The following is a 26,232-nucleotide window of genomic DNA, read 5'->3' on the forward strand; positions in this document are numbered from 1 at the left end:
TCCTGCTTTATATTAATTGATTCTTAACCAATTAATATTAACTTAATGCCAAATACTTAATGCTATAAATTATTTAAAGTTTCCTGCTTTACGTTAATTCATTCCTAACCATAATATTGATTTAAATCTATTAAAATTATTACTTTTATAATATAATTAAATATAATTAAAAAAGCGCATAAGAAACTAAACAAAATGACAATAATTTATATAAATGTTTATTGTCTCGTTTGTGTATAAAAATGACACCAGGTTCGTTAAGATTAAAGAACGAAATTTTCTTTCTGCTGACGATTCATCATAGAAATCAGAAGCTTTGCTATTCTTTGGAATTCTTAAGCTTAAGAAGCTTAATCTTCTTGATCAAGATTGTGCCCGTGCACGAACAGCCGTCTCAAGGGTTCCAAAAAGAAAGGAAGCGACAGAGAGAGAAACCGTTGCTAGACCTTGTAGATCGTACAAGAAAATGTAATTTCACCTATTAAGTACCAACAAGATTGTTTGGCCTCGATCTTTTAACCACCCGTGGATTTTTCACCAGAAACACAGTAAACGATTTAGCAGCAAGGTTTTTCACGCTCGGTTGTGATTTCACTGGGGGCTTCAGCGATGTTTTCTTACTATTTCTTCTTGTCGTAATTTTCTATTTCCACCGTATAAAGCCAAAGGATTACGCGTAGTCAAGCCAAAATATTTGACGATACATTTCGATTTAATTAAGCGTTACATGATAACATTCAAACAAATTAATATATAGTATTTGTCTTATTATTTCTTATTATATTATATATATATGTATGTATGTATGTATGTATGTATGTATGTATGTATATATATATATGTATGTATGTATGTATGTATGTATGTATGTATGTATATATGTATATAATAACATCAATGCTTAATGTATTACTTTCCTCTTTTATATTAACTTAGATAAGAACATTGGCAGAAACAGATCTACTATATGTATAGATCTAAACTTGCGCACAAGGTATTATTTTTCAACACAATATAAAATTTTTATTTAGATTATCTTAAATTTTACTTTAGATAGATAAATAATGTGTTTCTGCTTCAAAAATATATATTTTTATTTTAAAAAAAGTAATATGCAAAGTTAAAACAAATATAAAAATGTAAATGAATCGTGCGCAAACATTGTGTGCAATTGGGTTCGGCGTGTTCGATCGAGACCGTGTCCGATCGAAACCGTGTCCGATCGAGACCGTGTCCGATTGTTAATTTGCGCACAATCGGGCCTCATTCATTAAAAACATTTAATTAAATTACAAAATTATCTTATTTTATAAAAATATTTATATTATCAAAGCAATTCATGTTATTCAACATATCAGTGGTGCTGAGAAAAAAAAACAATGAATGTGAAGAAAATATAAGTGTGATAAAATAATATAGTAACAATTTATTTCTTTTAATAGATAAAATATGTATTAACAATAATAGTTTTACGCTTGTTATCAAATCAGTGAATAATTGAAGGCCATGAACGAGTTATATCATAATGGCTTGTATTTCTAGATCCACTGGCGAAATTAGATGCTGACCACCGTCGTCTTCTATATAATAAATCTAGAGTCACATAGAAATATTGTTTCTTGATTATTGTATTACAAATTATTAACTCTATTTATTTTAGATATTTTCTCGCAAAAGGATGCATACATGAAGTAAGATTAAATTTAAGAAAAAATATATAATTAAATATTTTTATTTCAATATTAAACTAACTTGCCCTTATTTGTGAAATGTCCACTTTTGATTTAACTTTAATAAGTAAATATTTTTATCCGCAATAATTTTAAGAATTAACGATAAATCTTGCGCATATTTACACGTTAGTCTAATAGCGAGTAATTGATCTTTGTCGTGACTATGTTCACTGGAATCCTAGGCCATCATTCGAAACAATTCTTATAATAAAAATGTGATAACAAGTGTTTCATAACATATTAATAATGCGTTATCTAAATCTTTAATCTTCCTCATCTTTAGTTGGCTTATGGTCAAAAATCCTGTTGCAGAATGCCAGCATACGAATAGAGCCACCAATATCTCAGCCAATTCCGAATGGTGCTCCAGCTGCTGCTTGTATACAACCTTCACCACCAGAAGAACCGTTTACTATATGTCTAAAAGAGGATAATAATGATGAAATAAAGTTTCTGTAGGATTCAATCATAATTGTTATGATTTCTGTTATACGTTTCAATTTAAATTATAATATTGCAGACATCCGACTATATGTATAATTTATAATATATGTTAATATATATAAAATTAAATTCAATAATTTTATCTATCATTATCATAAATATCATGTTTTATAACTTAACTGCTCATTATAAAGAAAAATTAATAATTATCTTAAAGATGTCTGTTTGGATAATAAAGTTTTCAATGAATATTGTGATGCCGATGATGACGTACCTTATAAGGATCCTTCGTAATACTGAATAGACAATTACTGCTTTCCAACCACATTGCCACTTCAGAAATAATTTTGAATGCCAGAGGTATGGCTCCACTAGATCATATTAGTTTTATAACTTCTGCGTCTTTATCAATTCAATTCCTTTAGTCAATCAACCCCTGATGCACAGCACTTTTAATCGGGTTTAATAACATCCGTAGTTAGGAAACTGACCAATTACAGTTATTCCGTTCTTCAGAAGAATACTAATGAAGAAGATTAACCAATTTCATAACTACGTATGTTACTAAAGCCGATTAATAGTTCCGTGTAACAAGAGTCAATGACAGTGTTCTTACGCACAACTAGACCAGCCGTCAGCTAAACGCTTTTGACTGCGTCACAATCCTGCAAATTAATAATACAAATAGTATCTTTGAATTACAATCACATAATTATGTTAATAGATAACAAAAAATGTGAAAACTTAGTTCGTTTGAGTTATCACCTCTAATGAAATTAAGATATAAATAAAATAAGAATCAATTGTTACCTTAGTAGTAAAAGGTTGCAAAACAATGGTTTCTTCTTGGCTAAAAGCTCCACGGACAAAACGTTTTGAAATTTTGATAGTTCGTCGCGATTTCTCGCTTTTTTGAAAGCTTCATCAAAACGTTCCGCAACTACATAATTAAGTATTGACTAGATCTCTCTTATTCTTTCTATATACGAAGATACTACGTCTTCCAAATTTAATTGTGAACTGTAAATAATAAGGAGTTACGTGATTAATTCAGCCAACATAGACAAAAGTATGTCGTTTAGGTAGTTAATAATGCTTCTTTTGTTTATTTTATTAATGTATTTATAGCGACGCAGATCCAATTCTTTTATACTTCATAAAAAGTATAAAAAAAAAGAAAAAAATATATCTTTTATGCAAATAGTACATCTTTGTTATAATTTCTTTTCTATTTAAAATGAGGATATTTATTATGTTATTTTAAAATAAGCATTAAGATCATTAATCATGTGATTAATTGATAAGTAACATTTTATTTTGTTAATTTAGAAAATTTAATACGACTAAATACAAGAAGATAGGGTAGTTAACTAGTAGAAACTTATCAAAAACAAGCTGTCAAAATTTATCAAAAGAGGAACTGAGTAAAAAATATTAGTGTATAAACACTACTTGTGTATAAACACTTACTTGTCTATTTCAAATTTTTAACGCTAAAGTGGTCGCGCTGGGAAAGTTAAATCTCTGATGGTTTGTTGAGATACTGCTGGTCATCTGACAAAGGCAACTAATAGTGATATTACTCTCACAATTAGTTCCAATAGGCGATGACATATGCTTATACACGCTTTGTCAAGTTTGCATCCTGTCTGCTTTTAAATCGACATTCACCTATAAAGAAAAAGAAGCAAAAATTTGCAATTACTTTAATGTAAAGTTAATAGTCCATTGTATATGTATTTGTAAGAATGTATAGTATATGTATATGTATTTGTAAAAATGCATTATTTAATAACAAAAAATATAACAAAAAGATCACACAAAAAAGGCGTAGATGGTCGCTCTTTCAGGCTTCTCTCAGGAAGACAAGATGCAGCCGTGATGTGCGTCCACCGTGATGGATCTGTGACATTTGCTCCTACAAAAATCTAAAAACTTTTTCTCACCAATTTTATGCGAATTGGAATATTTTTCAGAAATATTTTGATGCTTAATTTATTAGAAATTTTAAATGGTAACGAATAACCTGTGATAGTTTGATTTCAATCTGTCCATGAGATAATATAATAAGAAATGTGTTTTAGAAACACCTATTCGTAACTTTTTAGTGTTTGTTTATAAGGAATAAAATAATTATAATAAATATTTTTATTCTCTCTATAAAATCACAATATTGTATAGCTAAAAACGTATACAATAAAATATTTATATTTTTTAACTTTTATATTGTAATATTTTATACTTCATAAATAAGTAAACACGGCAACTGAGGATAAGATGACAAAAGTTGTGCATAGGCAAGATAATGCATTGGTTTCTTCGATCTTAATAACATTCTGACGATATATAACGTAATTTTAATCGCAATATATATTGTAATGTATATCTCCTTTTTAATAATTTTATTTTTGCAGATTACATAAATATTTTTTGTTTCATTTACGTTTTTCTTTAACTACATTGTAATATCAAAATAGTGTAAGATTATTATGTTGTAATAAATCTTTGTTACTTATAAAAGTACATTTTTAACTTTATTTGACTGTTTTTTTATCTTATTTGGTATTAAAAGTTATCTTACCCGCATATGGAAGCAAGATGACAAAATTGACATGTTCTACAATAATTTAAATTAAAAAAAATTTTAGTTTATTTAACAATTTCTAATTTTTATTGATGATAAACAAGATTTTAGCGAATCTAAAAAAAATAGATTGTTATTTTTACATTATCACAGAAATTAGCAAAAATTCACAAACCCTAAGGTCGTCATCTTACCTTCCTCTCCTCTATATTGTATAAAATACAATATTTTAATAACATTTTGAATAAAAATTTTGTGATTTTTTTCTTTTGTGTAAATGTATAAAATATCTATAAAATAATTATATAATATATAAAAAGTAAATAGTAATAAATATTTATAAATATTTATCATAAATATTGTGTGCTGTCTGGATAGGAATCCTTTAATCACAATCTGGTTATAAGGCGAATATAAAAAATCCAGAAAGAAAGAATAATATACCTCCACTCTTTCTCATCCTTATTTTATTCTTTTTCTTATCTTTTCTCTCTCTCTCTCTTTCTCTCTTTCTCTCTCTTTTTATCTCTCTTGGAGGTGGGCAAATTAATAAAAATGATCTTATGGCCAGAATTTAGTTGCAAGATTTCTGTCAGAAACAAATCTCGCTTGAGAAAGATAATCACGAAAATTTTACAAAATTTTATAAATAATAAAACGGCAATAAATAATTTATTATTAGTCCGTCATATGTTTCAAGCTAACAATCAAGAATTTATATTTTATTTAAAAATTATTTATTATAGTACAAATAATACATACAAACTTAATATAATTAAATTAAATTTATTATTAATATTAAAATTTATTTAAAAGTAATATTTATACATAAAAAGTATTGAATAGAATTAATTTTTTTAATTTCACATGACCTTTTTTAATGTCTTTGCATTATCAGAGATTTTGAAGTGTACAGAAATATGTAGATTATGTACTTTTACATATAAAACAACATGTACAGTATATTTAGTTTATAAAATCGAAAAAGAAAGTTTAATGATTTTTTTCTTTACAAAAGTATAAACTTTAAATTTTATTTTGATTTATAAATTTGTTAGCAATAGCATTTAGCAGTTTAAAAATTTAACTTGACATTCTTCTTGTAGAATTTTATTTTTGTAAGACAAAAGTCAATTAATTTATTTTTCTCCAGAAACAACACCAAATAAATTAATTGATTTTTGTCTCAAAAAAATGAAAAAAATATTCCAATTTCTACAAAAGAATGGTTTTCTTAATAACCCAACAACTGGAAAAACATTTTTACTTGAGTACATGATCAAGTACATGATCAACATGAACGATCCGCAAATCACTTACAAGAAGTTATTGAAGAATACTGCACCTTTATGTTGACCATTACATAACATAAGAAAGAAACAATGAAATTAGGTTTAAATGCTATTGCTAACAAATTTATAAATCAAAATATTTAGTATTTTTCAGAGTTTGTCAGGTTTGTAAAATTAATTTTAACAATTTTTATAACTATGTGTAGCAGGGACGGAGATTTCCTTATGGAGGATATGGAGTTTTACACACCCAAAGCTTCTGTGGGTGTGAAATTTCACATTCAGAATTCGGGATATTTAAAAAAAATATTTTAATTTTTGATAAATTTTAAGAATTTTTGGTTTGACAAAAAACATTTGATTATGGTACCCACGCTGCATGCTACCGCTTTGCTTACCCAAAGTTATAATACAAGATTAGATAGTATAAGAGCTAGCTTCTGCATGATATTAGGATAAAAAAAATAAAAGAAGAAGATTTATATTTGTAAAGAAAAAATATATGAAAAAAATTACATGTAGAAAAAAATATATATAAAAAAGATATTTTGCATATACATGGTGTCAGATGAAGTTTGCCTGTGGTCTCGGTAGTTAATAGAGCGTCCCTGACGTGAAGGATTGCTTCGGTTTCTTTTAATCATTTGCTTTTATTCTGACCCAAAGTCCGCCATGTGCTCTAATCGTTATGCGATATTTAGGTAAAAAATTTTCTTTGCCGAGGACCGGTTCTAATTGAATCTTCCTCAGAATAGCGCTAATGATTGATTTCATTTGGAGCATGGCAAAATTGGATCCTAAAAAAGATACAAAAAAGGAACAATACATTTTTCATATGTATTTTATATTCTATTGAATATGAATTTGTTTTTCTTACCAATACAGTTGCGACGCCCACTGCTGAATGGTATGTAGGCAAATGGATGTGCGGAGCTTGGGCTAAACCGCTCTGGTTTGATATCGTGAGGATCAGGAAAATGATGAGGTAATCGATGCGTACAATATGGCATTAAAATTACGTTGCAACCGGCCGGTATTACATGTTCTCCTGTATAATATAAATAATAAAATGATAATAATTAGAAATTTAAAAAATGCAAATAAAATAAAATAATTATTGTGCAAAATTTTCTCCTTTGAATCTTACCTACTGTTATATCCTCCCCGAGTTCTCGCAAACAAAGGTACTGTAGGATATAATCTTAAAGATTCTTTAATGCACATTTCCAAGTTTTTCATCTTGGTGAGATCTTCCATAATTGGTGATCTTCTATCCTCACCAAAAATTTCATTTATTTCCTCAATACATTTTTTTTGCCATTTTAGATTTCTTGCCAAATAAAAGAGAGTAATTGCAGTAGACGTGGCGACTGATTCCTGGCCGGCCAACATAAAAGTACAGCATTCTTCAATAATTTCTTTTTTAGTTATTTGCGGATCGTTCTCTTTGATCATGTACTCGATCATGAACTCAAGTAAAGATGTTTTCCTTGAGTTATTGAAGAAATCGTTCTTTTGCAAATTTTCGTGCATTTCCTCCACTTTTTTAGAACAAAAGTCCATCAATTCATTTTGGTGTTGTTGCTCTGATTTGCTAGCTGCTGTCAATCGGTAAATCCAATTGATTAGCAACCATGGATGCGCAAATCTATACATGATCCTTAACTGTTTCTGTTTTTAAGACACTTGTTAGTAAGCGTTTACTGTAGTAATATCCAGTAAACACCAAGTTACATGTAATATAAATGTTGGTTGTAATTTTCCACTCAACAATGTACTGTTATATAACTCGTTATATAATAATTACATTGTTAAGTGGAAAATTACAACTAACATTTGTATTACATGTAACTTTGTATTTGCTGAGCAGTTTTCTAAAAGAAAAACACACTATCACAGAAAACTTACTTTCTAAATTTATCCTCTTCGTCATTGTACGTTTGGCTTGCCGGGATGCCCAAAATCGTTTCTGAAATATTATTGTATTAGATGATTCTACGAGCAAACGCTATGGCGCGACGTACTATTAATATAGTACGTTTCACACTTTTATTACGTGATATATTTATCTTCATTTTTGCGTACCTCTCACTATATCGTAGACCGAGTTGTTAACAAATGTAGTGATGTTTATATTTTCCCCATCTTTTTCGAGCAACTTGTCGACTAGGCGAATGGCGCACTCGCCAAACGTTTCGATAAAATTTTCCAACATAGCTGGACGGAATGCCGGTTGTAAGATTTTCCGATGTGCGTCCCATTTGTCGACATCTTGAGTAATAAGACCCTTACCCAGAAAATCGTCGAGCAGTTTGTAAAAAGATGCCTTTGCTCGGTGTTTCCGGTTTTTAAATATTATTTTGATATCCTCCGGCTCGATGAGCACAACGTGTGGCACAAACGTCAGCCAAATGCGAATAATGCGACCATAATTCTGATGCTCGTCTGTTATTCTTTCCAATACTAGGAAATCAAAGTTTTTTTTATATATGTTACATTACGTTACGAATAATTTATTACTTTCAATAAGATGGAAACCATTTTATTTACAGACCAATAGAATGTTTATAATCTCTTGCAAAAATAATATGTTTATAAGATGTTTGTTTAAGTGTGGATGTTTAATTAGAGTTTTGAAATTTTATTGATGTATTTAGGAGGTGGAAATTTAAACATAAAATTGTTTATGAGATTATCACGTGCGGCGTAGGAGGTGTGTCGTTTGTTGTTTTGTTTTTCAATGAAATTCAACAGGAGGCCGAGCGGATGTCTCCTTGTTGAGTTTCCTGGCGCGAGAGTTTGATAGCGAAAAGGGTGGGCGCAATTACTGCAGCCCAATTCAAAAATTTTCAATTGCTAATATCAAATTGCCAACTAACGTGGCAGCTCGCAGACAAATATCTCCGTTTTTTTTTTTAATACTTTTCTTTCTCTTTCTCTCTCTTGTCCATACTCCACCAGTACGTTTATGAATATATATTTTTTCTCATTTTTTTCTTCTTATTACTACATACGTTGGAGCCCACTGTGATGTGTTTAAAGGAGGAAAAAGTTAGGGGAAAGGAGAATCCTCAGACAACAATTATAAAATCGTAAGAAACATTCAATACGATTTTACGCGTGGGATTTATCGACCCATCATTATTGGATTTGTTGAGAGGGAAATAGGGGAATTAATTAAGATTGTGGAAGGCAGTGAAGTAAATTATTGATTAATGTTATTAGTTAACAGAAGAAACAAATATATCTGTCGAACAAGATTTACTGGTGGGTATTTATATGCAATATAATATATTGTTACGGTTTAAAGACTTTACTTTGTGAATGTTTATTAAATACTTGTCTATTGAACATTGTATAAACAATTCTATGTTTAAATGATTGTCTCATAAACACTTCAATAAATATTTTTGCCATGGGTATGATAATTAATTAACAATATTTATGACAATTGCAATTATTATATAACTTACGATTTCCTTCAATAAACAGGTTTGCATTGCCAAGAATGGGCACCATTTTTGGTCCATTAAGAGTGAAAATAAACCTGATGATTCTGAAGTAATTCTTTTGATATAATGCGTGAAATATAGCCAAAATGATGGCTAAAAGGATAAGGTAGACCCATATTTCTGCTGATGTGTGTGATGCAATTCAACTAATAAGAAATAAACAAGAAATGTAATTTCTATATCAGTCAGTTTCTTATATGAAACAATTCTATGTTTAAATGATTATCTCATAAACACTTCAATAAATATTTAATAAATATACTATTTTTGCCATGAGTATGACAATTAATTAACAATATTTATAACAATTGCAATTATTATATAACTTACGATTTCCTTCAGTAAAGAGGTTTGCATTGCCAAGAATGGGCACCATTTTTGGCCCATTAAGAGTCTAAATAAACCTGATGATTCTGAAGTAATTCTTTTCATATAATGCGTGAAATATAGCCAAAATGATGGCTAAAAGGATAAGGTAGACCCACATTTCTGCTGATGGGTGACTGCTGCTAAGGTGACTTTTCATTTTTATAAAAAAATATTCATTTATTTACCCAAAATTATGTTATCCCCTTCAAAATAATCCCCCTCTGATACAATGCATTTGTGCCAGCGCTTTTTTCAGTCGTCAAACATTTCTGAAATGTACTATTGCCTTGAGCTCCTCCAGCGACGCAGCCTTAATCTCCTCAATCGTCGCAAATCTTAGTTCTTTCATAGGCCTTTTTAATTTTGGGAAGAGGTAAAAGTTGCAAGGGGCCAAGTCTGGTGAATACGGCGGTTGAGGCATGATGATAGTATTGTTTTTGGCCAAAAAGCTACTCACTAGTAACGACGAATTTCGCTGACACACGTGTCATACCCAAAACATCCGTTAAAATTGATTGGCATGAGCCAAACGATATGTTAAGATCATCAGCTATTTCTCTAATCGTGATTCAACGATTTTTCAACACAATTTCTTTCACTTCCTGAACATTTTTGTCCGTTTTTGACGTGCTGGGGCGTCCAGAGCGAGGTTTATCGTTAACATTTTCTCGGCCCTCTTGGAATAACTTATACCATTTATAAACATTTTTTTTGCGCAAAGTTGACTCACCGTACGCCACTGTCAACATTTCAAGAGTTTTTGAACACTTAATACCATTTTTTACACAAAAATTAATACAAACTCTCTGCTCCATTATTTTCAACAGCAAAAAATCGCCGAGCACGCAAATACGAGTCTAACCTTTATGCCTCTCACATAAAAACAACACATGCAATATAGTCAAAACTGTGAACATATGATCGTGACGAGTGTACCAACACACAAAAAAAAATTTTGAAATTAGAGTGTACAGAGCGCGCAAAATTCAAAAAGTCACCTTACTTTTTGATGACACCTCGTACTCTGCGCAGTTTTTTTCCCGCGTACAACTCAGTGATCGGCAGGAAGACATCCATTGCAATCTCTCATTGGTGAGAAGTGGCCAGAAGTGGCAGTGAATGATACAGTGTGCAAAAACAAGTGTCATTATTCAGAATTTTACTGAAAATGTGATATTATGTTATATAAAATGTGATGTATGTGATATAGTTTTCTATTTTAAAGATTTGATTAAGTATTATTTTAAGATTTGATTAAGTATTATAATGATATTATTATTCGGTTTATTAATTTTGATATATTATTGCTTATAATATTTATCTTGACATATAAATAAACATATAATACGAATAAAGTATGTTTAAACAAACAACTAAGTGTGCATATGTTATACACAGTATTCTCATTGCATTAAATGAACATTCAAAAACAACTTTTCATAACTAACAGTTTTTGATATACGTTTGATACGTATATGTATACTCAGTGGCTTGCATGGCATATAACATATTTAGTTCATATTATCTTACTATTTAGGTGCCAAGATATATAATATACATAATATTAGATATATAAGATTTATTATATATAAAGAAATATAAGAAATATATAAGAAAACATTTTTATCGGTTTATTAATTTTAATATATATTATAGTTTATAATTATATATCTTATATTCTATATATAGATATATAGAATATAAGATATATCATTATAAACTACATATATATTAAAATTAATAAACCGATATAAATTTTTTTACCCAGTGTTACGTCTGGCGAGAAAATTTTTATTTTTCCGCGCCATCCGTACTAATAATAACCTAATCAGAATCGGAAACATCCTCCGATCAATTAGATAAATCCCGCATCAGTCGATATCGCTCGATTTCAAATTTCATACGGCTTGGCTACCTCGTGCCGCCCCCTCGACGCGCAACACCCGCGAGCGTCCATCGGCGCGAGACAAACATCGTGCGCGCCGACCCCTCGGCTCGCGGCCCCCTCTGATACCGTCAAGCTCCGCGCGTTGGAATTCTATTCATCTTTCCAATTTAATACGAAATATTAAGAATGGCAAATTTATAATTATTTAAACGTGATCCACTCATGGACGCTTCCCACTGCTGCGCCATGCAACTCCGATCGAAACAACTCTAAAATCACGACCAATAAAAATGCCAAATAATTTTGAATCAGTTAATCTCCTACGAACGATAATTAAACCTTAACTTTTTATACGTAAAACTATTGCATGTGCTTGGCGCTATCGCCTCGCACACTCTCAATTCTAATATACATTCTATTAAATTCTATTAATTTTCTGAGCACTGGATTTCGCGTCGGGGCTTGGTATGCGGTGCCCCCGCGAGTCGCGGTCCCCGGAGAAGTCAACAAGCGCTCGCGCGATATAGGCGCAAGCCGCGCGGTCGCGGAACGGGGCGGGCTTCTAAGGGCCACACGTTACGAAAAACTATCGCTCCGAATTTTCCGCGAACCTGAGGAATCGTTTCGCGACACCTCTTGCCCATATCCTTGCCTATATAAGGAGCGAAATCGGAGCTCGAAATTCAGATCAGTCTTGTTGGTCGAGTGAGATTCGCTGCCATCGGCGACCACCAACGTTCAGACCTCCAGGTACGATCTCAGCGACGGGAGGGTTTTACTCCTGACGAAGACGTTGGTCTTTGGGGTGGCCCCGGTCGGATCGCCTCTTTTCCTCTCCCTCCTTTCCACCAGAGATCCTGAGGGTTGAACCTCAGCTAGCACTAGCTAGAGTGTGGCCTCACTCGTTTCTCTGCCTCCCTCACTCTCCTACGGCGTCGAAGAAGACTCGCTAACGCGACTCTTCGACGTCTCCTTTCTCTCTCTTTTTCCTGCGGCGTCAAAGAAGACTCGCTAACGCGACTCTTCGACACCGTCCTTCTTCCCTTCCCAACCCGTCGAGGAAGATTCGCTAGCGCGACTCCTCGACGCTTTCACCGTCCCCTCTTTTCTCGTATAATTCCCACCTTTAAGGGAGGCGTTCTAACGGGTGACCACTCCGACCCAGCGGATTCGTCACTCGTTACATATACTCGATCACTAATCTATTTCACTAAATTTCGTAGATCTTCTATACCGAGTTCTCTCTCTCTCTCGCGTTAAGATCGGTAAGTTACCTGTTCAAATACGCATTAACGTGGCAATCCTTCACCCATTTTAAATCTACCATGCCTCGCTCGAAGCACCTATGGGCAAACGAAGGGCACACCGCGCGTACGCCGGCGGCAGAAAGCGCTTCTTTCGCAAGATGACGTTTTACCAGCAGCCCCTATATGTAACCATCTACTATTCCGTAATCACGAAAATACATATACATATTCAGTTTAATTATTACACGCTCTGTCATTCATTTAATCCCACGCCAAGCTCGAGCACGCACGCTACTCCTCCAGTAGCGTTAATAAAACGCTACTACATTTTCTAAACCTACTCATAAATCAGTTAATAATATATCTCCCTACAATACCTCCTATTTCCCATACAAGGAATTTGTCGCGTATCCGGCCGTGTTATCACACGATTCGGAGCCGCGACTGGTGACAGCTGCCTTAACACCAAAACTAACCAACGAAGCAGATCTACGTCCCGGGATCGCAACCCTCGCGAATCCGCGGACGTAACACCCATTAAAATTTTCAGTTACAAATACTGAAAATTACTAAAGTGTAACAAAAATTTCAGGTACTGTGACTAAAGCTTTATGCAGTTGCTGTTTCTAAAATTTTCAGTTTCGTATAATAAATTTGAGAAACGGTAACTGGATAAAGCTTCAGTCACACGTACCTGAAAATTCCTACAGAAATTTCTAAAAGGGTAAGAAACAATTCTATGTTTAAATGATTATCTCATATATGAAACTGACAGATATAGAAATTATATTTCTTATTTATTTCTTATTAGTAGAATTGCATCACACACATCAGCAGAAATGTGGGTCTATCTTATCCTTTTAGCCATCATTTTGGCTATATTTCACGCATTATATGAAAAGAATTACTTCAGAATCATCAGGTTTATTTAGACTCTTAATGGGCCAAAAATGGTGCCTATTCTTGGCAATGCAAACCTCTTTACTGAAGGAAATCGTAAGTTATATAATAATTGCAATTGTTATAAATATTGTTAATTAATTGTCATACTCATGGCAAAAATAGTATATTTATTAAATATTTATTGAAGTGTTTATGAGATAATCATTTAAACATAGAATTGTTTCATATAAGAAACTGACTGATATAGAAATTACATTTCATGTTTATTTCTTATTAGTTGAATTGCATCACACACATCAGCAGAAATGTGGGTCTACCTTATCCTTTTAGCTATCATTTTGGCTATATTTCACGCATTATATCAAAAGAATTACTACAGAATCATCAGGTTTATTTTCACTCTTATTGGGCCAAAAATGGTGCTCATTCTTGGCAATGCAAACCTCTTTATTAAAAGAAATCGTAAGTTATATAATAATTGCAATTGTTATAAATATTGTTATTAATTTATCATATTCATGGCAAAAATAGTATATTTATTAAATATTTATTGAAGTGTTTATGAGATAATCATTTAAACATAGAAATGTTTCATATATGAAAGTGACTGATATAGAAATTATATTTCTTATTTATTTCTTATTAGTTGAATTGCATCACAGACATCAGCAGAAATGTGGGTCTACCTTATCCTTTTAGCCATCATTTTGGCTATATTTCACGCATTATATGAAAAGAATTACTTCAGAATCATCAGGTTTATTTAGACTCTTAATGGGCCAAAAATGGTGCCCATTCTTGGCAATGCAAACCTCTTTACTGAAGGAAATCGTAAGTTATATAATAATTGCAATTGTTATAAATATTGTTAATTAATTGTCATACTCATGGCAAAAATAGTATATTTATTAAATATTTATTGAAGTGTTTATGAGATAATCATTTAAACATAGAATTGTTTCATATAAGAAACTGACTGATATAGAAATTACATTTCTTGTTTATTTCTTATTAGTTGAATTGCATCACACACATCAGCAGAAATGTGGGTCTACCTTATCCTTTTAGCCATCATTTTGGCTATATTTCACGCATTATATCAAAAGAATTACTTCAGAATCATCAGGTTTATTTTCACTCTTAATGGGCCAAAAATGGTGCCCATTCTTGGCAATGCAAACCTGTTTATTGAAGGAAATCGTAAGTTATATAATAATTGCAATTGTCATAAATATTGTTAATTAATTATCATACCCATGGCAAAAATATTTATTGAAGTGTTTATGAGACAATCATTTAAACATAGAATTGTTTATACAATGTTCAATAGACAAGTATTTAATAAACATTCACAAAGTAAAGTCTTTAAACCGTAACAATATATTATATTGCATATAAATACCCACCAGTAAATCTTGTTCGACAGATATATTTGTTTCTTCTGTTAACTAATAACATTAATCAATAATTTACTTCACTGCCTTCCACAATCTTAATTAATTCCCCTATTTCCCTCTCAACAAATCCAATAATGATGGGTCGATAAATCCCACGCGTAAAATCGTATTGAATGTTTCTTACGATTTTATAATTGTTGTCTGAGGATTCTCCTTTCCCCTAACTTTTTCCTCCTTTAAACCCATCACAGTGGGCTCCAACGTATGTAGTAATAAGAAGAAAAAAATGAGAAAAAATATATATTCATAAACGTACTGGTGGAGTATGGACAAGAGAGAGAAAGAGAAAGAAAAGTATTAAAAAAAAAACGGAGATATTTGTCTGCGAGCTGCCACGTTAGTTGGCAATTTGATATTAGCAATTGAAAATTTTTGAATTGGGCTGCAGTAATTGCGCCCACCCTTTTCGCTATCAAACTCTCGCGCCAGGAAACTCAACAAGGAGACATCCGCTCGGCCTCCTGTTGAATTTCATTGAAAAACAAAACAACAAAAGACACACCTCCTACGCCGCACGTGATAATCTCATAAACAATTTTATGTTTAAATTTCCACCTCCTAAATACATCAATAAAATTTCAAAACTCTAATTAAACATCCACACTTAAACAAACATCTTATAAACATATTATTTTTGCAAGAGATTATAAACATTCTATTGGTCTGTAAATAAAATGGTTTCCATCTTATTGAAAGTAATAAATTATTCGTAACGTAATGTAACATATATAAAAAAAACTTTGATTTCCTAGTATTGGAAAGAATAACAGACGAGCATCAGAATTATGGTCGCATTATTCGCATTTGGCTGACGTTTGTGCCACACGTTGTGCTCATCGAGCCGGAGGATATCAAAATAATATTTAAAAACCGGAAACACCGAGCAAAGGCATCTTTTTACAAACTGCTCGACGATTTTCTGGGTAAGGGTCTTATTACTCAAGATGTCGACAAATGGGACGCACATCGGAAAATCTTACAACCGGCATTCCGTCCAGCTATGTTGGAAAATTTTATCGAAACGTTTGGCGAGTGCGCCATTCGCCTAGTCGACAAGTTGCTCGAAAAAGATGGGGAAAATATAAACATCACTACATTTGTTAACAACTCGGTCTACGATATAGTGAGAGGTACGCAAAAATGAAGATAAATATATCACGTAATAAAAGTGTGAAACGTACTATATTAATAGTACGTCGCGCCATAGCGTTTGCTCGTAGAATCATCTAACACAATAATATTTCAGAAACGATTTTGGGCATCCCGGCAAGCCAAACGTACAATGACGAAGAGGATAAATTTAGAAAGTAAGTTTTCTGTGATAGTGTGTTTTTCTTTTAGAAAACTGCTCAGCAAATACAAAGTTACATGTAATACAAATGTTAGTTGTAATTTTCCACTTAACAATGTAATTATTATATAACGAGTTATATAACAGTACATTGTTGAGTGGAAAATTACAACCAACATTTATATTACATGTAACTTGGTGTTTACTGGATATTACTACAGTAAACGCTTACTAACAAGTGTCTTAAAAACAGAAACAGTTAAGGATCATGTATAGATTTGCGCATCCATGGTTGCTAATCAATTGGATTTACCGATTGACAGCAGCTAGCAAATCAGAGCAACAACACCAAAATGAATTGATGGACTTTTGTTCTAAAAAAGTGGAGGAAATGCACGAAAATTTGCAAAAGAACGATTTCTTCAATAACTCAAGGAAAACATCTTTACTTGAGTTCATGATCGAGTACATGATCAAAGAGAACGATCCGCAAATAACTAAAAAAGAAATTATTGAAGAATGCTGTACTTTTATGTTGGCCGGCCAGGAATCAGTCGCCACGTCTACTGCAATTACTCTCTTTTATTTGGCAAGAAATCTAAAATGGCAAAAAAAATGTATTGAGGAAATAAATGAAATTTTTGGTGAGGATAGAAGATCACCAATTATGGAAGATCTCACCAAGATGAAAAACTTGGAAATGTGCATTAAAGAATCTTTAAGATTATATCCTACAGTACCTTTGTTTGCGAGAACACTCGGGGAGGATATAACAGTAGGTAAGATTCAAAGGAGAAAATTTTGCACAATAATTATTTTATTTTATTTGCATTTTTTAAATTTCTAATTATTATCATTTTATTATTTATATTATACAGGAGAACATGTAATACCGGCCGGTTGCAACGTAATTTTAATGCCATATTGTACGCATCGATTACCTCATCATTTTCCTGATCCTCACGATTTCAAACCAGAGCGGTTTAGCCCTGAAAACTCCGAAACAAGGCATCCATTTGCCTACATACCATTCAGCAGTGGGCGTCGCAACTGTATTGGTAAGAAAAACAAATTCATATTCAATAGAATATAAAATACATATGAAAAATGTATTGTTCCTTTTTTGTATCTTTTTTAGGATCCAATTTTGCCATGCTCCAAATGAAATCAATCATTAGCGCTATTCTGAGGAAGATTCAATTAGAACCGGTCCTCGGCAAAGAAAATTTTTTACCTAAATATCGCATAACGATTAGAGCACATGGCGGACTTTGGGTCAGAATAAAAGCAAATGATTAAAAGAAACCGAAGCAATCCTTCACGTCAGGGACGCTCTATTAACTACCGAGACCACAGACAAACTTCATCTGACACCATGTATATGCAAAATATCTTTTTTATATATTTTTTTTTCTACATGTAATTTTTTTCATATATTTTTTCTTTACAAATATAAATCTTCTTCTTTTATTTTTTTTATCCTAATATCATGCAGAAGCTAGCTCTTATACTATCTAATCTTGTATTATAACTTTGGGTAAGCAAAGCGGTAGCATGCAGCGTGGGTACCATAATCAAATGTTTTTTGTCAAACCAAAAATTCTTAAAATTTATCAAAAATTAAAATATTTTTTTTAAATATCCCGAATTCTAAATGTGAAATTTCACACCCACAGAAGCTTTGGGTGTGTAAAACTCCATATCCTCCATAAGGAAATCTCCGTCCCTGCTACACATAGTTATAAAAATTGTTGAAAAATTAATTTTACAAACCTGACAAACTCTGAAAAATACTAAATATTTTGATTTATAAATTTGTTAGCAATAGCATTTAAACCTAATTTCATTGTTTCTTTCTTATGTATATGTAATGGTCAACATAAAGGTGCAGTATTCTTCAATAACTTCTTGTAAGTGATTTGCGGATCGTTCATGTTGATCATGTACTTGATCATGTACTCAAGTAAAAATGTTTTTCCAGTTGTTGGGTTATTAAGAAAACCATTCTTTTGTAGAAATTGGAATATTTTTTTCATTTTTTTGAGACAAAAATCAATTAATTTATTTGGTGTTGTTTCTGGAGAAAAATAAATTAATTGACTTTTGTCTTACAAAAATAAAATTCTACAAGAAGAATGTCAAGTTAAATTTTTAAACTGCTAAATGCTATTGCTAACAAATTTATAAATTAAAATAAAATTTAAAGTTTATACTTTTGTAAAGAAAAAAATCATTAAACTTTCTTTTTCGATTTTATAAACTAAATATACTGTACATGTTGTTTTATATGTAAAAGTACATAATCTACATATTTCTGTACACTTCAAAATCTCTGATAATGCAAAGACATTAAAAAAGGTCATGTGAAATTAAAAAAATTAATTCTATTTTAGAAAAAAGTGTTTCAGATAAAAATTGTAGAGTTTCAAGAAATCTATTTACTAATCTTATCAGTTTGACCTTGGATAGCGTCGGCAAGGTCATATCAAAATCATATTAATTTTTTTAAATGGAACATTCTATTGATTCCAAAATCTAGTAGCTGGTGTCAAAAGTTTTCCAAAACACTACAAATAATAGACCAGTGCAATTAGTTGTTAAAGAGACCAAAAACGGAAAAAATTAATAACAGGACGGCTCTTGATGGAATTGATAAATAATTTTGCACTGATTACGGGAAAAAAAATGCAATTTGTTCAGATGTATTTTATGGTGTTCTGGGGTGACTTTTAGGGATGGCAAGCGGTTTTTTGTGATTTCCGCCAAAAGTTGACCTCGGATCAAAAAATGTTCTAAGAAAAAGTTGTAGATATTAAAACGATCTAAAACTTTTGTATACATCATTTTTTACATAACCTCTAAATTTTCAAGAAAAATTTAAAAAACTGTGTTTTTCATATTTATTTTTTTTCTCGGACAAAAAAAATTTCTTTCACCAAATTTGGTGGAAACTTACCTTTTTATGTCCCGAATAAGCTGTAATTTGTTGGAATAAAAATATTTATTTTTCAAAGTTTTGTTGACGTATAACCGAGAAATTACTCCTAACTTCAATTGAAAAATCTCGTGTTAAAATTTTAGATTTTTTCAGGGGGGGATTTTGTTCGTTGAAATGTCTATTTTCAGATGGTTAAAAAAAATTAGATCTCACTTTGCACAAAATTGCCAGAAATTGCGAAAAACTGAAAAAACGTGTTTTCAAAAAGTAATATTTTCAGTTATTGCTTGAAATGTGATATTATTTATTAAAATTTTTAGTTGAAATGTATAAAAATGGAATCATTTAATGTTGCATTAATAAATAAAGTAATTGCAAATTGTTGAAGAATGGGATGCAAAATGTCAAAATAATTTTTAAATCCATTGAATTCAAGTAAATTTCACTGTTTTAAACAAATTTAATTTTTATTCAAAGATATTAAAATGTATATATGTAATTTATAGTAAGTTAAATCCGTCGGAATCATAATAGCGTGGTTGCCAGATCGTTGGATTATAATGGGGCAACCTCGCAGAGCAGCTTATGAACCGTTACATAGTTATAGTATTCCAGGAGCAAAGCAGTGAACAGCATCTTTTACATGTGGCTGAGTGTTTTAAGACAAAAACTTCTTCAATAACAAATGGAACGTAAAAAATTCGTTGCTTTGCAACAAACTTTTGAAATCTAAATTGCAAGGTAAATTCGAAAATGTTATCTTTGATCTGCTCCAAAATAGATATATTATGATTTTTCCTATACGTGTTACAATTGTCGTTATAACCTAAAATGTATACAATGATACAGATTGACAGTAATGTTTTTTGTATTTCAGGTGAATGTTTTCTATTATATTTATTAATATACTGGAATGAAAAATATAATAAAATGAAAGGTTTATTTAATAGCTTAAGTTCGTTGCAAACCATGAAATGTTTATAGTTGTTGTTAAATCTTTAGGTAAACGATATTTGTTTAAATTTTATTGTTACTATAATTATCGCAATTATTTCAAATTCAAACTATTTGTTACAAACGAATAATTAAAAATAAATATCATTTCAACTATAATTGCAGAGAGAGATATATTTTAATAAAATATTTGTGGTGAAAATTTCAGGATTTACACAGACAGTTATGATTACTATTATGGACTGGCAATGAGACTTAGCACTGTATATATTTAAGATCAACTAAATATTTAAGGTAAAGTGCTATTTTAGATTAAAATATAAAATATTTGTACATTATGTTCTTGAAGTGTCCATTGCAATTACAATTTATAATTACGTTTTTTTTAATTTTCTGTTTTTGTTTTTCTTAAGTATAGTTAATTCTTAAGTATAGTTAATTCTTAAGTTTTTCTTAAGTATAGTGTTTTTCTTAAAGTATAGTTAAATGTATACCTGTACAGTATTCTGTCATGAATTTTTTTTTAATTGACTTGAATTAAATCAAATTAATCTTAGAATATATAAATGTAACGATTTTCAATATCATATACACATTTTTTAATGTTTTCATTTTTGTTCAATAAATTGGAAAAACGTTTGAGTAAAAAATATTTTTTAATATATATTCGAATATGTGAATATATTAAAAGTAATTTCATAAAATAATAAATTCATTTGTTTGACACGTACAAATTTGATTTCGCAGTATATAAAACACAGAAGAATTCATTGTTTTAATAACGACTTTTTAGATTATCAATATGGAGACATCTGTTTGTATACTTTGCGGCAATGCAACGCAAAAGGACATGCGTGAAATAAAAGAAAAAGCTTTGGGTCGTTTAGTGGAGTGTAGCAAGAAAAAAGTTGACAATAAATACAAAACATTCGAGAAATTAGCATCTGCTTTTGTTCATCGAAGTTGTCAAACTATGCACATCAACGATAGAGCAATATCTACATATGTCTCTTCGAAACAGAGAAAATCTGTCCATCAAAAAACAATTCAAAAAGAAGTGCTTAAATTTGATTTTCATACTTATTGCTTCTTCTGCGGTGGATCTTTCAATAATTGTTCAAAACAAGATATCCGATCTATCGAAAGTCACGACACAAGACAGAAAATTCTACAAAGAATTGAAGACGAAAAGAAATTAGATGACGTCAGTAAAAGTATTGTAGCTCGTTTAAAATATGTGCCTGATTTAATCGAAGTTAAAGCGCGTTATTATTCTGCTTGTATGTCTCAGTTTTATAGAGAAAGTACTTCAACATCCGTTGGTTGTCCTGCAAGTGAAAACACAAAAAATTTTATTGAGTATCTTATTAATTATTCGTAACAACGAAAGTGAATGTCAATTTTTACTCAATAAAATTAAAGAAGGATTTTCAGGAAATCTTCCGGACTACACAACTATTAAGAAGAAACTGAAAGAGAATTTTATGAACGATATCGATTGTCATATTTTTAAAAAAGACATGTTTATTTTGTGTAAAAATAGTACAGTAAGAAACTTTGTAAAGAATGATACGAAAGAAAAATGGAAAATAAAGATGACGAACAAGCCAGAATTGTTGAAATGGCAGGTAAAATCATATTAGAAGATATACGTTCTCAACTGTATGATCTCAGCAGCTACGAAATTCCAGATTTCCACGAAGATAATATTTTCAAGGACATTCTTTGTACATTGAAGAGTTTACTAACTATTATATGCGCAAGTTATAAACAGAAGAGTAAAAGTGCTATTTCTAAAATGAATAAAAAAATTGCGACTATATCTCATTGCATCATATCCATTGTAAGGCCCCGCTCTCATATATCTTCAATTTTACTCGGTTTATCATCGATAATCCACAAAAAATACGCTTCAAAGGAGTTGATTAACTTATTATCCAATGTAGGATTGTGTGCTTCATACAAAGAAACATAGCGTTTCGAAGCTTCGAGTATTCAAGATCTTGCAAATCACACTTGTTCACCAGACTCATACATTCAATTCAGTTTTGACAACGCAGACCATAATACTTGTACAATCGATGGCAAGAATACTTTTCACGCAATAGGTGGAATTGTGGCTGCAACTCCTTCATCTACGGTTTCTTCCAAAAGAAGTATTTCAAGACTGAAGCGGATTCCATCTTCTGAAGATATTGGCAAAACTGGATTCATTGAACTAAAACATTTTGAAAAAAAAACTCTGAAGGTTTGAAAGCAGTGTTAATAGAAGATATTTTGGATGGTGACACCGTCGACTATGAAACTTTGTCGTTGGATTTTACGTGACTATATTCCAAAGTTTGTAATAAACAATCACTTGGATGGAACGGATTTATGGAAAAAGCACATTCAACTTTGACTTGTCATGCTTCCAAAATTATTCCTCTTCCAATTATAAATAATCCACCGAACGATTATGACACAATTTTCACTTCATTGGTGGAAGCATATAAATATTGCCAAAAACAAGAACAAAAGATTGGATTCGTCACTTTTGACCAACCACTATATCAAAAAGCTCGCGAAATACTGGCCAGTTGATCCACAAAATGATCCATATAATCTGTCAAAAATCAAAGTAAGACTTGGTGGATTTCATTTAGTAATGTCGTTCCTCGGAGGAGTGGGATTCATCTGGATGGCAGTGGACTGAAAGAGGCTTTTTGTGAGATATACGCGGAAAATTCGGTGGATAAAGCTCTTTCTGGTCATGCATATTCAAGAGCTATCAGAGGGCATTTTCTTGTACAACTTGCATTGACAAAAATAATTTTTTTATCGATGGATTTCACAGACACAGAAAAAGTTGTATTGGATGCGCTTCTAATGGACTTAGGAACTGAAGAGTGCGCACAAAAGTTATTAGATGAGAGATTTTAAACGGATAAAACAAAAATTTATAAAACAACTTCAATCCTTGAGAAAGAGAGGCCCTACCTCACAACTGTGGATTCAGTATTGGGAAATGATCTCAATAGTTCGTGATTTTATACGTGCTGAGTGTTCCGGCAACTGGGAATTACATTTAACATGCGTACAGAGAATGATTCCTTATTTCCATGCAAATGGACACTTTTTGTATGCGAAATCTGCTCATCTGTATCTTCAAGATGTGCGCAAACTCAAAGAAACAATCAACGATGATTATGAATTCACGCGATTCACGTTTGACGGATTTTTTACTATTAGAGGTACTCACAAGTTCTGGTGTGGGGTTTGGTCAGATATGACGATCAAACAATTTCTGATGAGATCTATGAAAACCCAGAGAGGACTTACTCACGGTCGTGGCTTATCCGAAAGCGTTTTAGTAAAATTTATTTTAACGATGGTTATTCTTGTTGAGGTTTGTAATAAAATGGAGGATTTTTGTAGTGTTTTCTTTGCAACTACCGAGCAACACGTAGATTCCAAGGAATATCGTATAAAAAGTGATGTGGCTGATCTTGAGAAATTAGTCATTTTTTAACAGATATGACCCATTTCCGGAGACTGATAAGATAACATCAATTTTTCTGGAATTGTTGGCAATAATGCAGTTAATTGTCACAAAGCGTATCAAGCAGGGGTAAAATCTTTGAAGTCCATCGTCGGAAATAGTTTTGGCAGTGTTAAATTAAAAAAAAAAAAAATAAAGTTTTATCCCTAAAAACAGTCCAGTCTTCTGTTGCATGGAGAAACTATAGCAATCGATCCATTGTTGCTCTTTCAACGAATATCATTAAACATCAACAGTAAGGAAGATATGGAATGTTATTTGCAATACGAGCTTGCCCCATTACCACTATCACTTTTCACAGAGCATGGCCTTAGAAAAAATGTAAAAGCTCAACTTTACGATGAATTTCACAGCATCAATACCTCACCACTTTCCAACAATGTCGTGCATGTCGTGGATGGTGGCTTCTTACTGCACAAAGTTATTTGGCAGAAAAATGATATCGTGGAAAAGATTGTCAGCAAATATGTGCACTACGTACGATACAATTATGCAGCCAACAATTTCATCATTTTCGATGCTTATTCTGAAGTTGAAAATACCACTACTGGGACAACAGCTACTAATTTAACAAAACAAGCGGAGCGTATTCGAAGAAAGTCTGTGAAAAAAATTTCAAAATTCCATTACCAACATCATACAAAAATACCGTTTTCACAACAAAAGTTTCTATCTAATGAAAAAAACAAGGATAAAATGATAAAAACTGTACTGAAAAAATTAACATCGGAAGGATTTTTCTGCCAACAAGCTAAAGAAGATGCTGACATAATTAAAACCTCGATACAAGTTTCTAAGGACAATGCGAAGACCGTCATAGTTGTGGGACAAGATATTGATCTTCTTGTTCTTCTAAAGTTCAATTAAGTTCAAAGAATAGTACCATTTATTTTCACAAGCCAGGTTCCGGTAATGTCAAAGATTCTTTTTACACCTCAAACAGTTTCAAACACAAATCATTAACAAATTTTGTTGCATTTTTACATTGTTTTTCTGGTTGCGATACAACTTCTGCATTTGCTGAAAAAGGAAAAAAAACAACAGTGAAATCACTATTGTCCGATCAAAATTTATCATCATTGGCCAGCATTTTTTATAACAGAGACGCAGACAAAAAAGACATCTCCAAAAACGGTTTACAACTAATCAAGGCAATTTATAAATGCAAACAAGAAAATGCCATTTTAAACAAATGAGATTCTGTAACTATCAAGCAGCAACAGTGAAGTCATCATTTAAATTAGAAAAACTTCCACCAAGTGAAGACGCTGTGAAACAATATTGTTACCGGGCATATTATCAACTTCAGACTTGGCTCGGTAACACACTAACCACAACGGATTGGGGCTGGCAAAAATTTCAAGATGGAATTATGCCTATATTCACAGAACAAGAATTGATTCCGGAAATATTACAGAAAACTATTTGCTGCAACTGTAAAATCAGATGTAATAGCAAAAAATGTGGATGTCGCAAACAGGGATTGAAATGCACAAATTTGTGTTTAAACTGCCACGCTTCCGAGAAATGCTGCAATATGGAACAATAAAATATTCAGGAAATAAGCGACTCAGAAGAAGCTATCGACGAAGAACCAGTTTTTAGACGGAACATCGAAATTGAAGAAAACGATAACATCAATGAAGGTCCAACCGAATCCGCAAGTTTTATACAATCTGACGACGAAGAACTTCCAGCGAAAAAGAGAAAATTTGTGTGACACCTGATAAATTTAATTATAATTATTATTAGCGTCGGTTAATGAAAAAAATTTATTTATAATTTCCATGGGCATTTCCTGAAATTTCTTTTCTGTGTTGAAATAATATTTTAAAATCAATGTTAATAATATCTCTACATCCAACAATGTCAATAAATTTAGATTTTTATAATGAAGATATTGCAGTAATCATTTTTTTCTGACTGAAACCAGTCAAAACCTTATTTTTTTCACATCTCTTTCTTCAACAATTTGCAATTACTTTATTTATCAATGCAACATTAAATGATACTATTTTTATACATTTCAACTAAAAATTTTAATAAATAATATCACATTTCAAGCAATAACTGAAAATA

At 31.4% G+C, this 26,232-nt stretch overlaps 1 long non-coding RNA gene and 2 pseudogenes across 1 annotated transcript; 1 reads left to right on the forward strand and 2 right to left on the reverse strand.

Moving 5' to 3' along the window:
* Positions 1-1,406: 1,406 nt before the first annotated feature.
* Positions 1,407-5,528, reverse strand: LOC105203495. Its single transcript, XR_003269690.2, has 4 exons — positions 3,648-5,528; positions 2,988-3,197; positions 2,452-2,842; positions 1,407-2,153 (listed from the first exon to the last, which is right to left on the reverse strand). It is a non-coding gene; the product is annotated as an uncharacterized LOC105203495 (long non-coding RNA).
* Positions 5,529-6,683: 1,155 nt separating this feature from the next.
* LOC120356806 lies at positions 6,684-9,572 on the reverse strand (annotated as a pseudogene).
* A 5,403-nt stretch (positions 9,573-14,975) lies between these two features.
* LOC113003026 lies at positions 14,976-18,025 on the forward strand (annotated as a pseudogene).
* The last annotated feature ends 8,207 nt before the right edge of the window (positions 18,026-26,232 follow it).

This window comes from Solenopsis invicta, chromosome 1 (assembly GCF_016802725.1).
Source record: "Solenopsis invicta isolate M01_SB chromosome 1, UNIL_Sinv_3.0, whole genome shotgun sequence".
NCBI classification, from domain to species: domain Eukaryota; kingdom Metazoa; phylum Arthropoda; class Insecta; order Hymenoptera; family Formicidae; genus Solenopsis; species Solenopsis invicta.